The sequence below is a fragment of the Choloepus didactylus genome, chromosome 2 (assembly GCF_015220235.1).
Source record: "Choloepus didactylus isolate mChoDid1 chromosome 2, mChoDid1.pri, whole genome shotgun sequence".
Lineage (NCBI taxonomy): Eukaryota > Metazoa > Chordata > Mammalia > Pilosa > Megalonychidae > Choloepus > Choloepus didactylus.
The window spans coordinates 104,939,112-104,952,463 of NC_051308.1; the positions used below are offsets into that span (position 1 = coordinate 104,939,112).

The 13,352-nt window shown below is 39.3% G+C and overlaps 1 pseudogene; it reads right to left on the bottom strand.

Annotated features, from left to right (window-relative positions):
- LOC119512485 overlaps positions 1-13,352 on the bottom strand; it is a 17,259-nt pseudogene continuing 3,907 nt past the window's right edge.

The following is a 13,352-nucleotide window of genomic DNA, read 5'->3' on the forward strand; positions in this document are numbered from 1 at the left end:
TCAGCAGGTCAGATCCATGACAGACACATTGGGAGTGGGAATGCAGAAGGCCATGCCAGTGAGCTTCCCACTCAGCTCTGGGATGACCTTGCCCACCACCTTGGCAGTGCCACTAGACGCAGGGATGATGTTCTGGGCAGCCCCATGGCCTTCATGACACATTTTCCCAGAGGGGCCATCCACAGTCTTCTGGGTGGGAGTGATGGCGTGGACAGTGGTCATGAGTCCCTCCATGATACCAAGTTGTCATGGATGACCTTGGCCAGAGGGTCCAGGCAGTTGGTGGTACAGGAATCATTGCTGACAATCTTGAGGGAGTTGTCATACTTCTCATGGTTCAAGCCCATCACAAATATGCAGGCATTGGCCAATGGGGCAGAGATGATGACTTTTTTGGTGCCACCCTTAAAGGGAGCCCCAGCCTTGTCCACAGTTGTGAAAACACCAGTGGCCTCCACAACATATTCAGCACCAGCATCACCCCAGTTGATGTTGGTAGGATCTCACTTCTAGTAGATAGTAACAGATTCCCACTGATGACATGTGTCCTGTTCTCAGCCTTGATGGTGCCTATGAGCTTGCCATTGGTTGCCTATGAACCAGGCACCCAATATGGCCAAATCTGTTTATTCCAATCTTCATCATCGTGTCTCAGAAATGTGACTGGCATGGCATGAAAAGATGTGGCTATCTGTCAAGTGGGGAGGAACAGAGAAACTCCTCCTTCTTTTTTAATGTATCATTTAGAGCTATAAATTTCCCTCTCAGCACTGCCTTTGCTGTATTGCATAAGTGTTAGTAAGGTGTGTTTTCATTTTCATTCACCTCAAGATACTTCCCTAATTTCCCCTTGTTTTCATCTTTAACCCATTGGTTGTTTAAGAGTACATTGTTGGAGGCGGGGCAAGATGGCAGACTGGTGAGCTGTATGTTTTAGTTACTCCTCCAGGAAAGTAGGTAAAAAGCCAGGAACTGCGTGGACTGGACACCACAGAGCAATCTGTCTTTGGGCATACTTCATACAACACTCATGAAAACGTGGAACTGCTGAGATCAGCGAAATCTGTAAGTTTTTGCGGCCAGGGGACCCGCGCCCCTCCCTGCCAGGCTCAGTCCCGGGGGAGGAGGGGCTGTCAGCTCCAGGAAGGAGAAGGGAGAATTGCAGTGGCTGCTCTTACCGGAAACTCATTCTACTGATTCAAACTCCAACCATAGATAGACTGAGGCCAGACACCAGAGACTCTGAGAGCAGCCAGCCCAGCAGAGAGGAGACAGGCATAGAAAAAAAACAACACGAAAAACTCCAAAATAAAAGCAGAGGATTTTTGGAGTTCTGGTGAACACAGAAAGGGGAAGGGCGGAGATCAGGCCTTGAGGCGCATATGCAAATCCCGAAGCAAGGCTGATCTCTCTGCCCTGGGCACTTTTCCTTAATGGCCCTGGTTGCTTTGTCTATTAGCATTTCAATAACCCATTAGATCTCTGAGGAGGGCCTTTTTTTTTTTTTTTTTTTAAATCCTTTTTGCTTTTTCTAAAACAATTACTCTAAGAAGCTCAATACAGAAAGCTTCAAAGAATTGAAATTTGGGCACGTCAAGTCAAGAGCAGAACTAAGAGAGCTCTGAGACAAAAGGCAATAATCCAGTGGCTGAGAAAATTCACTAAACAACACAACTTCCCAAGAAAAGGGGGGTGTCCGCTCACAGCCACCATCCTGGTGGACAGGGAACACTCCTGCCCATCGCCAGCCCCATAGCCCAGAGCTGCCCCAGACAACCCAGTGTGACGGAAGTGCTTCAAATAACAGGCACACACCACAAAACTGGGCGTGGACATTAGCCTTCCCTGCAACCTCAGCTGAATGTCCCAGAGCTGGGAAGGGGGAGCAGTGTGAATTAACAGAGCCCCATTCAGCCATCATTTGAGCAGACTGGGAGCCTCCCAACACAGCCCAGCAGCCCAGAACTGCCCTGGGGGGACGGCACTCACCTGCGACATAGCACAGTCATCCCTCAACAGAGGACCCGGGTACACAGCCTGGAAGAGGGGCCCACTTGCAAGTCTCAGGAGCCATACGCCAATACCAAAGACTTGTGGGTCAGTGGCAGAGACAAACTGTGGCAGGACTGAACTGAAGGATTAGACTATTGCAGTAGCTTTAAAACTCTAGGATCATCAGGGAGATTTGATTGTTAGGGCCACCCCCCCTCCCCGACTGCCCAGAAACACGCCCCACATACAGGGCAGGCAACACCAACTACACACGCAAGCTTGGGACAACCAATTGGGCCCCACAAGACTCACTCCCCCACTCACCAAAAAGGCTAAGCAGGGGAGATCTGGCTTGTGGAGAACAGGTGGCTCGTGGACGCCACCTGCTGGTTAGTTAGAGAAAGTGTACTCCACGAAGCTGTAGATCTGATAAATTAGAGATAAGGACTTCAACTGGTCTACAAACCCTAAAAGAACCCTATCAAGGTCAGCAAATGCCACGAGGCCAAAAACAACAGAAAATTATAAAGCATATGAAAAAAACCAGACGATATGGATAACCCAAGCCCAAGCACCCAATCAAAAGACCAGAAGAGACACACCTAGAGCAGCTACTCAAAGAACTAAAGATGAACAATGAGACCCTAGTACGGGATATGAAGGAAATCAAGAAGACCCTAGAAGAGCATAAAGAAGACATTGCAAGACTAAATAAAAAAATGGATGATCTTATGGAAATTAAAGAAACTGTTGACCAAATTAAAAAGATTCTGGACACTCATAGTACAAGACTAGAGGAAGTTGAACAACGAATCAGTGACCTGGAAGATGACAGAATGGAAAATGAAAACATAAAAGAAAGAATGGGGAAAAAAATTGAAAAACTCGAAATGGACCTCAGGGATATGATAGATAATATGAAACGTCCGAATATAAGACTCATTGGTGTCCCAGAAGGGGAAGAAAAGGGTAAAGGTCTAGGAAGAGTATTCAAAGAAATTGTTGGGGAAAACTTCCCAAATCTTCTAAACAACATAAATACACAAATCATAAATGCTCAGCGAACTCCAAATAGAATAAATCCAAAAAAAACCCACCCCGAGACATATACTGATCACACTGTCAAACATAGAAGAGAAGGAGCAAGTTCTGAAAGCAGCAAGAGAAAAGCAATTCACCACATACAAAGGAAACAGCATAAGACTAAGTAGTGACTACTCAGCAGCCACCATGGAGGCGAGAAGGCAGTGGCACGATATATTTAAAATTCTGAGTGAGAGGAATTTCCAGCCAAGAATACTTTATCCAGCAAAGCTCTCCTTCAAATTTGAGGGAGAGCTTAAATTTTTCACAGACAAAGAAATGCTGAGAGAATTTGCTAACAAGAGACCTGCCCTACTGGAGATACTAAAGGGAGCCCTACAGACAGACAAACAAAGACAGGACAGAGAGACTTGGAGAAAGGTTCAGTACTAAAGAGATTCGGTATGGGTACAATAAAGGATATTAATAGAGAGAGGGAAAAATATGGCAAACATAATCCAAAGGATAAGATGGCCGATTCAAGAAATGCCTTCACGGTTTTAACGTTGAATGTAAATGGATTAAACTCCCCAATTAAAAGATATAGATTCGCAGAATGGATCAAAAAAAATGAACCATCAATATGTTGCATACAAGAGACTCATCTTAGACACAGGGACACAAAGAAACTGAAAGTGAAAGGATGGAAAAAAATATTTCATGCAAGCTACAGCCAAAAGAAAGCAGGTGTAGCAATATTAATCTCAGATAAAATAGACTTCAAATGCAGGGATGTTTTGAGAGACAAAGAAGGCCACTACATACTAATAAAAGGGGCAATTCAGCAAGAAGAAATAACAATCGTAAATGTCTATGCACCCAATCAAGGTGCCACAAAATACATGAGAGAAACACTGGCAAAACTAAAGGAAGCAATTGATGTTTCCACAATAATTGGTGGGAGACTTCAACACATCACTCTCTCCTATAGATAGATCAACCAGACAGAAGACCAATAAGGAAATTGAAAACCTAAACAATCTGATAATGAATTAGATTTAACAGACATCTACAGGACATTACATCCCAAATCACCAGGATACACATACTTTTCTAGTGCTCACGGAACTTTCTCCAGAATAGATCATATGCTGGGACATAAAACAAGCCTCAATAAATTTAAAAAGATTGAAATTATTCAAAGCACATTCTCTGACCACAATGGAATACAATTAGAAGTCAATAACCATCAGAGACTTAGAAAATTCACAAATACCTGGAGGTTAAACAACACACTCCTAAACAATCAGTGGGTTAAAGAAGAAATAGCAAGAGAAATTGCTAAATATATAGAAACGAATGAAAATGAGAACACAACATACCAAACCTATGGGATGCAGCAAAAGCAGTGCTAAGGGGGAAATTTATAGCACTAAACGCATATATTAAAAAGGAAGAAAGAGCCAAAATCAAAGAACTAATGGATCAACTGAAGAAGCTAGAAAATGAACAGCAAACCAATCCTAAACCAAGTACAAGAAAAGAAATAACAAGGATTAAAGCAGAAATAAATGACATAGAGAACAAAAAAACAATAGAAAGGATAAATATCACCAAAAGTTGGTTCTTTGAGAAGATCAACAAGATTGACAAGCCCCTAGCTAGACTGACAAAATCAAAACGAGAGAAGACCCATATAAACAAAATAATGAATGAAAAAGGTGACATAACTGCAGATCCTGAAGAAATTAAAAAAATTATAAGAGGATATTATGAACAACTGTATGGCAACAAACTGGATAATGTAGAAGAAATGGACAATTTCCTGGAAACATATGAACAACCTAGACTGACCAGAGAAGAAATAGAAGACCTCAACCAACCCATCACAAGCAAAGAGATCCAATCAGTCATCAAAAATCTTCCCACAAATAAATGCCCAGGGCCAGATGGCTTCACAGGGGAATTCTACCAAACTTTCCAGAAAGAACTGACACCAATCTTACTCAAACTCTTTCAAAACATTGAAAAAAATGGAACACTACCTAATTCATTTTATGAAGCTAACATCAATCTAATACCAAAACCAGGCAAAGATGCTACAAAAAAGGAAAACTACCGGCCAATCTCCCTAATGAATATAGATGCAAAAATCCTCAACAAAATACTTGCAAATCGAATCCAAAGACACATTAAAAAAATCATACACCATGACCAAGTGGGGTTCATTCCAGGCATGCAAGGATGGTTCAACATAAGAAAAACAATCAATGTATTACAACACATTAAAAACTCGAAAGGGAAAAATCAATTGATCATCTCAATAGATGCTGAAAAAAGCATTTGACAAAATCCAACATCCCTTTTTGATAAAAACACTTCAAAAGGTAGGAATTGAAGGAAACTTCCTCAACATGATAAAGAGCATATATGAAAAACCCACAGCCAGCATAGTACTCAATGGTGAGAGACTGAAAGCCTTCCCTCTAAGATCAGGAACAAGACAAGGATGCCCGCTGTCACCACTGTTATTCAACATTGTGCTGGAAGTGCTAGCCAGGGCAATCCGGCAAGACAAAGAAATAAAAGGCATCCAAATTGGAAAAGAAGAAGTAAAACTGTCATTGTTTGCAGATGATATGATCTTATATCTAGAAAACCCTGAGAAATCAACGATACACCTACTAGAGCTAATAAACAAATTTAGCAAAGTAGCGGGATACAAGATTAATGCACATAAGTCAGTAATGTTTCTATATGCTAGAAATGAACAAACTGAAGAGACACTCAAGAAAAAGATACCATTTTCAATAGCAACTAAAAAAATCAAGTACCTAGGAATAAACTTAACCAAAGATGTAAAAGACCTATACAAAGAAAACTACATAACTCTACTAAAAGAAATAGAAGGGGACCTTAAAAGATGGAAAAATATTCCATGTTCATGGATAGGAAGGCTAAATGTCATTAAGATGTCAATTCTACCCAAACTCATCTACAGATTCAATGCAATCCCAATCAAAATTCCAACAACCTACTTTGCAGACTTGGAAAAGCTAGTTATCAAATTTATTTGGAAAGGGAAGATGCCTCGAATTGCTAAAGACACTTTAAAAAAGAAAAACGAAGTGGGAGGACTTACACTCCCTGACTTTGAAGCTTATTATAAAGCCACAGTTGCCAAAACAGCATGGTACTGGCACAAAGATAGACATATAGATCAATGGAATCGAATTGAGAATTCAGAGATAGACCTTCAGATCTATGGCCGACTGATCTTTGATAAGGCCCCCAAAGTCACCGAACTGAGCCATAATGGTCTTTTCAACAAATGGGGCTGGGAGAGTTGGATATCCATATCCAAAAGAATGAAAGAGGACCCCTACCTCACCCCCTACACAAAAATTAACTCAAAATGGACCAAAGATCTCAATATAAAAGAAAGTACCATTAAACTCCTAGAAGATAATGTAGGAAAACATCTTCAAGACCTTGTATTAGGAGGCCACTTCCTAGACTTTACACCCAAAGCACAAGCAACAAAAGAGAAAATAGATAAATGGGAACTCCTCAAGCTTAGAAGTTTCTGCACCTCAAAGGAATTTCTCAAAAAGGTAAAGAGGCAGCCAACTCAATGGGAAAAAATTTTTGGAAACCATGTATCTGACAAAAGACTGATATCTTGCATATACAAAGAAATCCTACAACTCAATGACAATAGTACAGACAGCCCAATTATAAAATGGGCAAAAGATATGAAAAGACAGTTCTCTGAAGAGGAAATACAAATGGCCAAGAAACACATGAAAAAATGTTCAGCTTCACTAGCTATTAGAGAGATGCAAATTAAGACCACAATGAGATACCATCTAACACCGGTTAGAATGGCTGCCATTAAACAAACAGGAAACTACAATGCTGGAGGGGATGTGGAGAAATTGGAACTCTTATTCATTGTTGGTGGGACTGTATAATGGTTCAGCCACTCTGGAAGTCAGTCTGGCAGTTCCTTAGAAAACTAGAGATAGAGCTACCATTCGATCCAGCGATTGCACTTCTCGGGATATACCCGGAAGATCGGAAAGCAGTGACACGAACAGATATCTGCACGCCAATGTTCATAGCAGCATTATTCACAATTGCCAAGAGATGGAAACAACCCAAATGTCCATCAACAGATGAGTGGATAAATAAAATGTGGTATATACACACGATGGAATACTACGCGGCAGTAAGAAGGAACGATCTGGTGAAACATATGACAACATGGATGAACCTTGAAGACATAATGCTGAGCGAAATAAGCCAGGCACAAAAGAGAAATATTATATGCTACCACTAATGTGAACTTTGAAAAATGTAAAACAAATGGTTTATAATGTAGAATGTAGGGGATCTAGCAGTAGAGAGCAATTAAGGAAGGGGGAACAATAATCCAAGAAGAACAGATAAGCTATTTAACGTTCTGGGGATGCCCAGAAATGACTATGGTCTGTTAATTTCTGATGGATGTAGTAGGAACAAGTTCACTGAAATGTTGCTATAGTATGTAACTTTCTTGGGGTAAGTAGGAACATGTTGGAAGTTAAGCAGTTATCTTAGGTTAGTTGTCTTTTTCTTACTCCCTTGCTATGGTCTCTTTGAAATGTTCTTTTATTGTATGTTTGTTTTCTTTTTAACTTTTTTTTCATACAGTTGATTTGAAAAAAGAAGGGAAAGTTAAAAAAAAAAAAAAAGAAAAAAGACAAACAAGGAAAAAAAAAAAAAAACAAAAAAACGATGTAGTGCCCCCTTGAGGAGCCTGTGGAGAATGCAGGGGTATTCGCCTACCCCACCTCCATGGTTGCTAACATGACCACAGACATAGGGGACTGGTGGTTTGATGGGTTGAGCCCTCTACCATAAGTTTTACCCTTGGGAAGACGGTTGCTGCAAAGGAGAGGCTAGGCCTCCCTGTATTTGTGCCTAAGAGTCTCCTCCTGAATGCCTCTTTGTTGCTCAGATGTGGCCCTCTCTCTCTGGCTAAGCCAACTTGAAAGGTGAAATCACTGCCCTCCCCCCTACGTGGGATCAGACACCCAGGGAAGTGAATCTCCCTGGCAACGTGGAATATGACTCCCGGGGAGGAATGTAGACCCGGCATCGTGGGATGGAGAACATCTTCTTGACCAAAAGGGGGATGTGAAAGGAAATGAAATAAGCTTCAGTGGCAGAGAGATTCCAAAACGAGCCGAGAGATCACTCTGGTGGGCACTCTTACGCACACTTTAGACAACCTTTTTTAGGTTCTAAAGAATTGGGGTAGCTGGTGGTGGATACCTGAAACTATTAAACTACAACCCAGAACCCATGAATCTCGAAGATAGTTGTATAAAAATGTAGCTTATGAGGGGTGACAGTGGGATTGGGAATGCCATAAGGACCAAACTCCACTTTGTCTAGTTTATGGATCGATGTGTAGAAAAGTAGGGGAAGCAAACAAACAGACAAAGGTACCTAGTGTTCTTTTTTACTTCAATTGCTCTTTTTCACTCTAATTATTATTCTTGTTATTTTTGTGTGTGTGCTAATGAAGGTGTCAGGGATTGATTTAGGTGATGAATGTACAACTATGTAATGGTACTGTAAACAATCGAAAGTACAATTTGTTTTGTATGACTGCGTGGTATGTGAATATATCTCAATAAAATGATGATTAAAAAAAAAAAAAAAAAAAAAAAAAAAAAGAGTACATTGTTTAATTTCCGCACATTTCCATTTCTCCCTCTTAATGATTTCTACCTTCATCCCATTGTGGTCAGAGAAGATATATTATATATGGTTTCAATATCTTTGAATTCATTGAGACTTATTTTGTGACTTAACATATGGTGTATCCTGGAGAAAGATCCATGTTCACTCAAGAAGAGTGTGCATACTGTTGTTGGGCGAAGTGTTCTATATATGTCTGTTAGGTCTAGTTGGTTTTGAGTAATATTCATGTCTTCTATTTCCTTATTCATCTTCTGTGTACATGTTCTATCCATTATTGAAAGTGATGTATTAAACTTTCCCACTAATAATGTAGAACCATCTATTTCTCCCTTCGAATCTCTCAATATTTGCTTCATATATTTTGGGGCTCTGCTGTTAGATGCATATATATTTACAGTTGTTACATCTTATTGTTGAATTGTCCCCTTTATCAGTATATAATGACCTCTTTGTCCCTTATAACTGTTTTTTACTTAAAATCTATTTTATCTGATATTAGTATAGCTACCCTAGTTCTCTTTTGGTTACTACTTGTATGGCATGTTTTTTTTTCTTCCCATCCTTTCATGTGCAACTTTTTATGTCTTTGAATTTAAGGTGAGTTTCTTGTAGCTAGCATATAATTGGGTCATGCCTTTTTATCCATTCTGCCAATCTCTGTCTTTTGACTGGAGAGCTTTATCTTTCACATTTAAAGTCACTATGATAATGCAAGACTTTCTTCTGACATTTGCTATTTAGTTTTTGCAAGTCATACCTTTTTTTGTCCCTCAATTCTTCCTTTAATGCCTACTTTCATATTTATTTAATATTTTTTGTATTGTACTATATTGCATCCCTCTCATTTCCATCTGAATATATTTTCATATATTTTCCTTGCGGTTATCATGGGGTTTAAATTTAACTTCCTAAATATATAAAAATAATATTTCATTTGATACCAAGTTTACTTCAATAGCATACACATTTGCTGTTCTTTTACCCCTCTGCCCCTGCCTTTTTTGGTACTTGCTACAAAGTATATCTTTATTTGTTGTATGTCCAAAAACAAATCCATCATTACTTTTCATGCATTTGCATTTCAGCACACGTAGGAAGTAAGAAGTGGAGTTACATATCAAAAAATATAATACAATTGTATTAGCATTTATAACTATCAAAATGGTTACCTTTACCAGAGGTCTTTGTTTCTTTATGCCACTTTGAACCACAGTCTAGTGCCCTTTTCTTTCAGTTTGAAGAACTTCCTTTAGCATTGCTTGTAGGGCAGTTACAGTGCTATCAAATTCGCTCAGCTTTTGATTATCTGAGAATGTCTTAATCTCTCCCTCATTCATGAAAGCCAATCTCACTGGATATAAAATTCATTGGCAATTTTTTTCTTTCCACACATTAAATATTTCAACCTACTGCCTTTTTGCCTCCATGGTTTCTGATGAGAAATCAGCACTTAATCTAATCAAGACTACTTTGCACATAACATGTTGCTTTTCTTTTGCAGCTTTCAGAAATCTCTCCTTGCCCTTTGCATTTGACAGTTTGACCACTACAGGTAGAGTAACTTTTTCTTCGAGTTTATCTTGTCTGGTGTTCTCTGGGCTTCTTGTATGTGCATAGTCATGTCTTTCGCTAAGTTTGGGAAGTTCTCTATCATTATTTCTTTGACTATTCCTTCTTCCCTTTCTCTGTTTCTTCTCCTTCTGGGACTCCCATAATTCACATGTTGGTACTCTTGTTGGTGTCCCAGAGGTCTCTTAGGCTATTTTCACTTTTTTCTAATTCTTTCTTCCTTCTGCTCCTCAGCCTGAGTCATTTCAACTATCTTTTCGCTGAGTTCAGTGACTTTCTTCTGTCAACTCCAAACTGCTGTTGAGATTCACATGGGCATTTTTCATCTCAGTTATTGTAGTCTTTAACTCCAGTGGTTCTGTTTGGCTCCTTTTTATAATTCCTATCTCTTTATTGAGAGTCTCATATGTTTATTCATTGTTTTCCGGATATTCTTTAGTTCTTTCTCTGTTTTATGTCCTTGAGCATATTGAAGACCATTTTTAAAAAGTGTTTTTCTGTCTGTCCACAGTCTGATCTTCTTTGTCAATGGTTTCTATCTTCTTCCTTTGAATGAACCATCATTTCCTGTTTCTTTTTGTGTCTTGCAACATTTTGTTGCACACTACACATTTTAATATTTTAGTGAGTTAACTCTGGGATTTCATCCCTGAGCTGTCTATAACCTAGCTTTCATCTAGTCAGTGATATGGCAGAGATTTCCTTGAGAATCAGGTGGTAACAAAAATAAATGAACCTAAAAAAAAAAAAAGCAGCTTTTACAGTCTTCAAAATAACTCTGCATTGGCTGGCTCTCTCCTTCAGAATTTAGCCCTCCTCTCAAGAAATCAGCCTGAGGCAAAAGTGAAGTCCAGGGTCCTCTCAGTCTTTTCCAAGCCTGTGCCTTGTCCTGGGCTTGTGTGCCTTCATGGCCTTGGGAATTCCCCTGTTTACGGGAATATGAATGTCCCCTCTACTCTCTATGAACTAGACTTTACTCCCCTCTCAGGGTGTTCTACTGATGTTACAAGGCAGGTAATCCTTTGCCCCAGGCTGCTTAGACTTTATTGTTTCTTATACTTCTTTAGCTGTCTGCCAGCTGCTTCTGCAAACAAGGCAAGTCCTTGGAGGGCCAGCCAGAGACACGTTTCCTGGAGCAGTTTTTCAGGCTGCAACCTGATAGATTGGCAACACCTTACAGCACCCCAGTGTAACCAAGATGTTAGGATTTATCAAACGATTATGATTTCTGAATCATTATATAGATAGTTCCATATACTTCCTAGTATATTAGAATAGCCAGAGGGAAATACCTGAAATTTCTGAACTGTAATCCAGCTGCCTTGATCTCTGATAGTGATTGTCTGTCCGTATAGCCTTTATCTTGTGATTGTAAAAACCTTGTGACTGACCCGCACTTGTACCCCTTTATCCTGTTTTTCAACTTTAGAGTCTTATGACCACTAAAGACAGCTGCTATTGTTTATTAATGAAGGGCCTTGAGCCAGCCCAGAAATAACTCACCCCAATTCCAAAATTGTCTTGCTAGAGAGAGCTGAATCTAACCAAAATTGGCCCACCTGACATGTATAGTTTAAACTTTAACCTATAATTGCATTTTAATACCAAAAATTGTGCCCATCATCTTATTAAGTCCTCCATTTTCTTACATACATTCTGTGGCTAGCTTGTAATCAATCTGTGCATGCTCGATAATTAGATTATCTCTAAACTCGTCATCTGGAGCCATTTTGTTCATTATCCTAAACCCTGCCCATCTTTTGATACCATAAAACTACCAGAGTTACTGGAGGAGACAGATTTTTAGGCTGATAGGCATATGATCTCCTGCTTTGCGCTTAGCAATAAACTCTTTCTTGGAAATCTGAATGCCTCAGGAGTTGGTCATTAGCATGCATCCAGCAGAGAACCCACCACTTTTGATCAGTATCACAAGTATGGACGTAGGGGTTACTCTGCTCCCTCTGGGACAGGAACAGGGGTCCACAATGGGAGCACTGGGGAGGGGTGGTGGAGGTGTCAGCAAGAATGCCTTGAGCTTCTCTCACCATTTTTTTAAACAAATTTATTGTTAACATGATATGTTTTATAATCTAAAGTGTGCACTGAATCACACACAAAAGGGAAATTCTGTTCTTATCATTTTTAAAGCTGCCTTTTCTTGACTCGGCACTCACCCAGTTACTGCAACCCTCTCTAACTGATTACCAGAGTTTTGAGAAGCCTGGCTTTGACAGTTTTTGCCAGTTGTTCAAATATTCCGTGGAGGAACAGTCCCCTGGAGCATCTTTCCTTGCCATCCTGGTCCACTGGAAAGCATCCATTTATTTTTTAAACATTAAAACATTGCTGTAGTGATATTCTTATATACAAATGTCGTTAAGCCCTTGTGTTTCTATTTCTGTAGATTGATTCCTGTTGCTGAATGGTAGGGCACTCTCAGTTAAAATTTTAAGATTCTGCCAGATTGCTCTTCAAAAGTGTTCTACCTATCTATATCCAACAGGATGTGAGAATGTACATTCCCCATGTCTTTGATTACACCAATAACCTTGATCTTTTACATTTTTACCAATATAATAGGTATTTTGTAGTTTTAATTTTCTTTATTATTGAGGTGCACATTTTCCTGTATTTATTGGCCTTCTACATTTCTTTTCTTTTTTGCAAATTGTTTGTTCTTATAATTTTTCCAATCTTCCATTAAGTTTTCTTTTTTTAAAATTGATTTATAAGAGCTCTTTATCATAGATTTCAAATCTATTAGGGATATTATGCTAGCATTATATTTATCTATCCATTTGCTTCATAATTATTTACAAGGAACTCTGATACTCATTCGTGACTATTCTTGCAGTTGCATATCAAAGCCAACATGTCATGTTCTATAAAAAATATATAGTGAGGATTTTAGTTGATATTGTATTGACTCTTTGTAGTAACTTTTATCTTTACCGCATTCTGTCTTCCAAAACAAAAATTAAGTTTAGCTCTCCATGTATTCATGTTTTTTC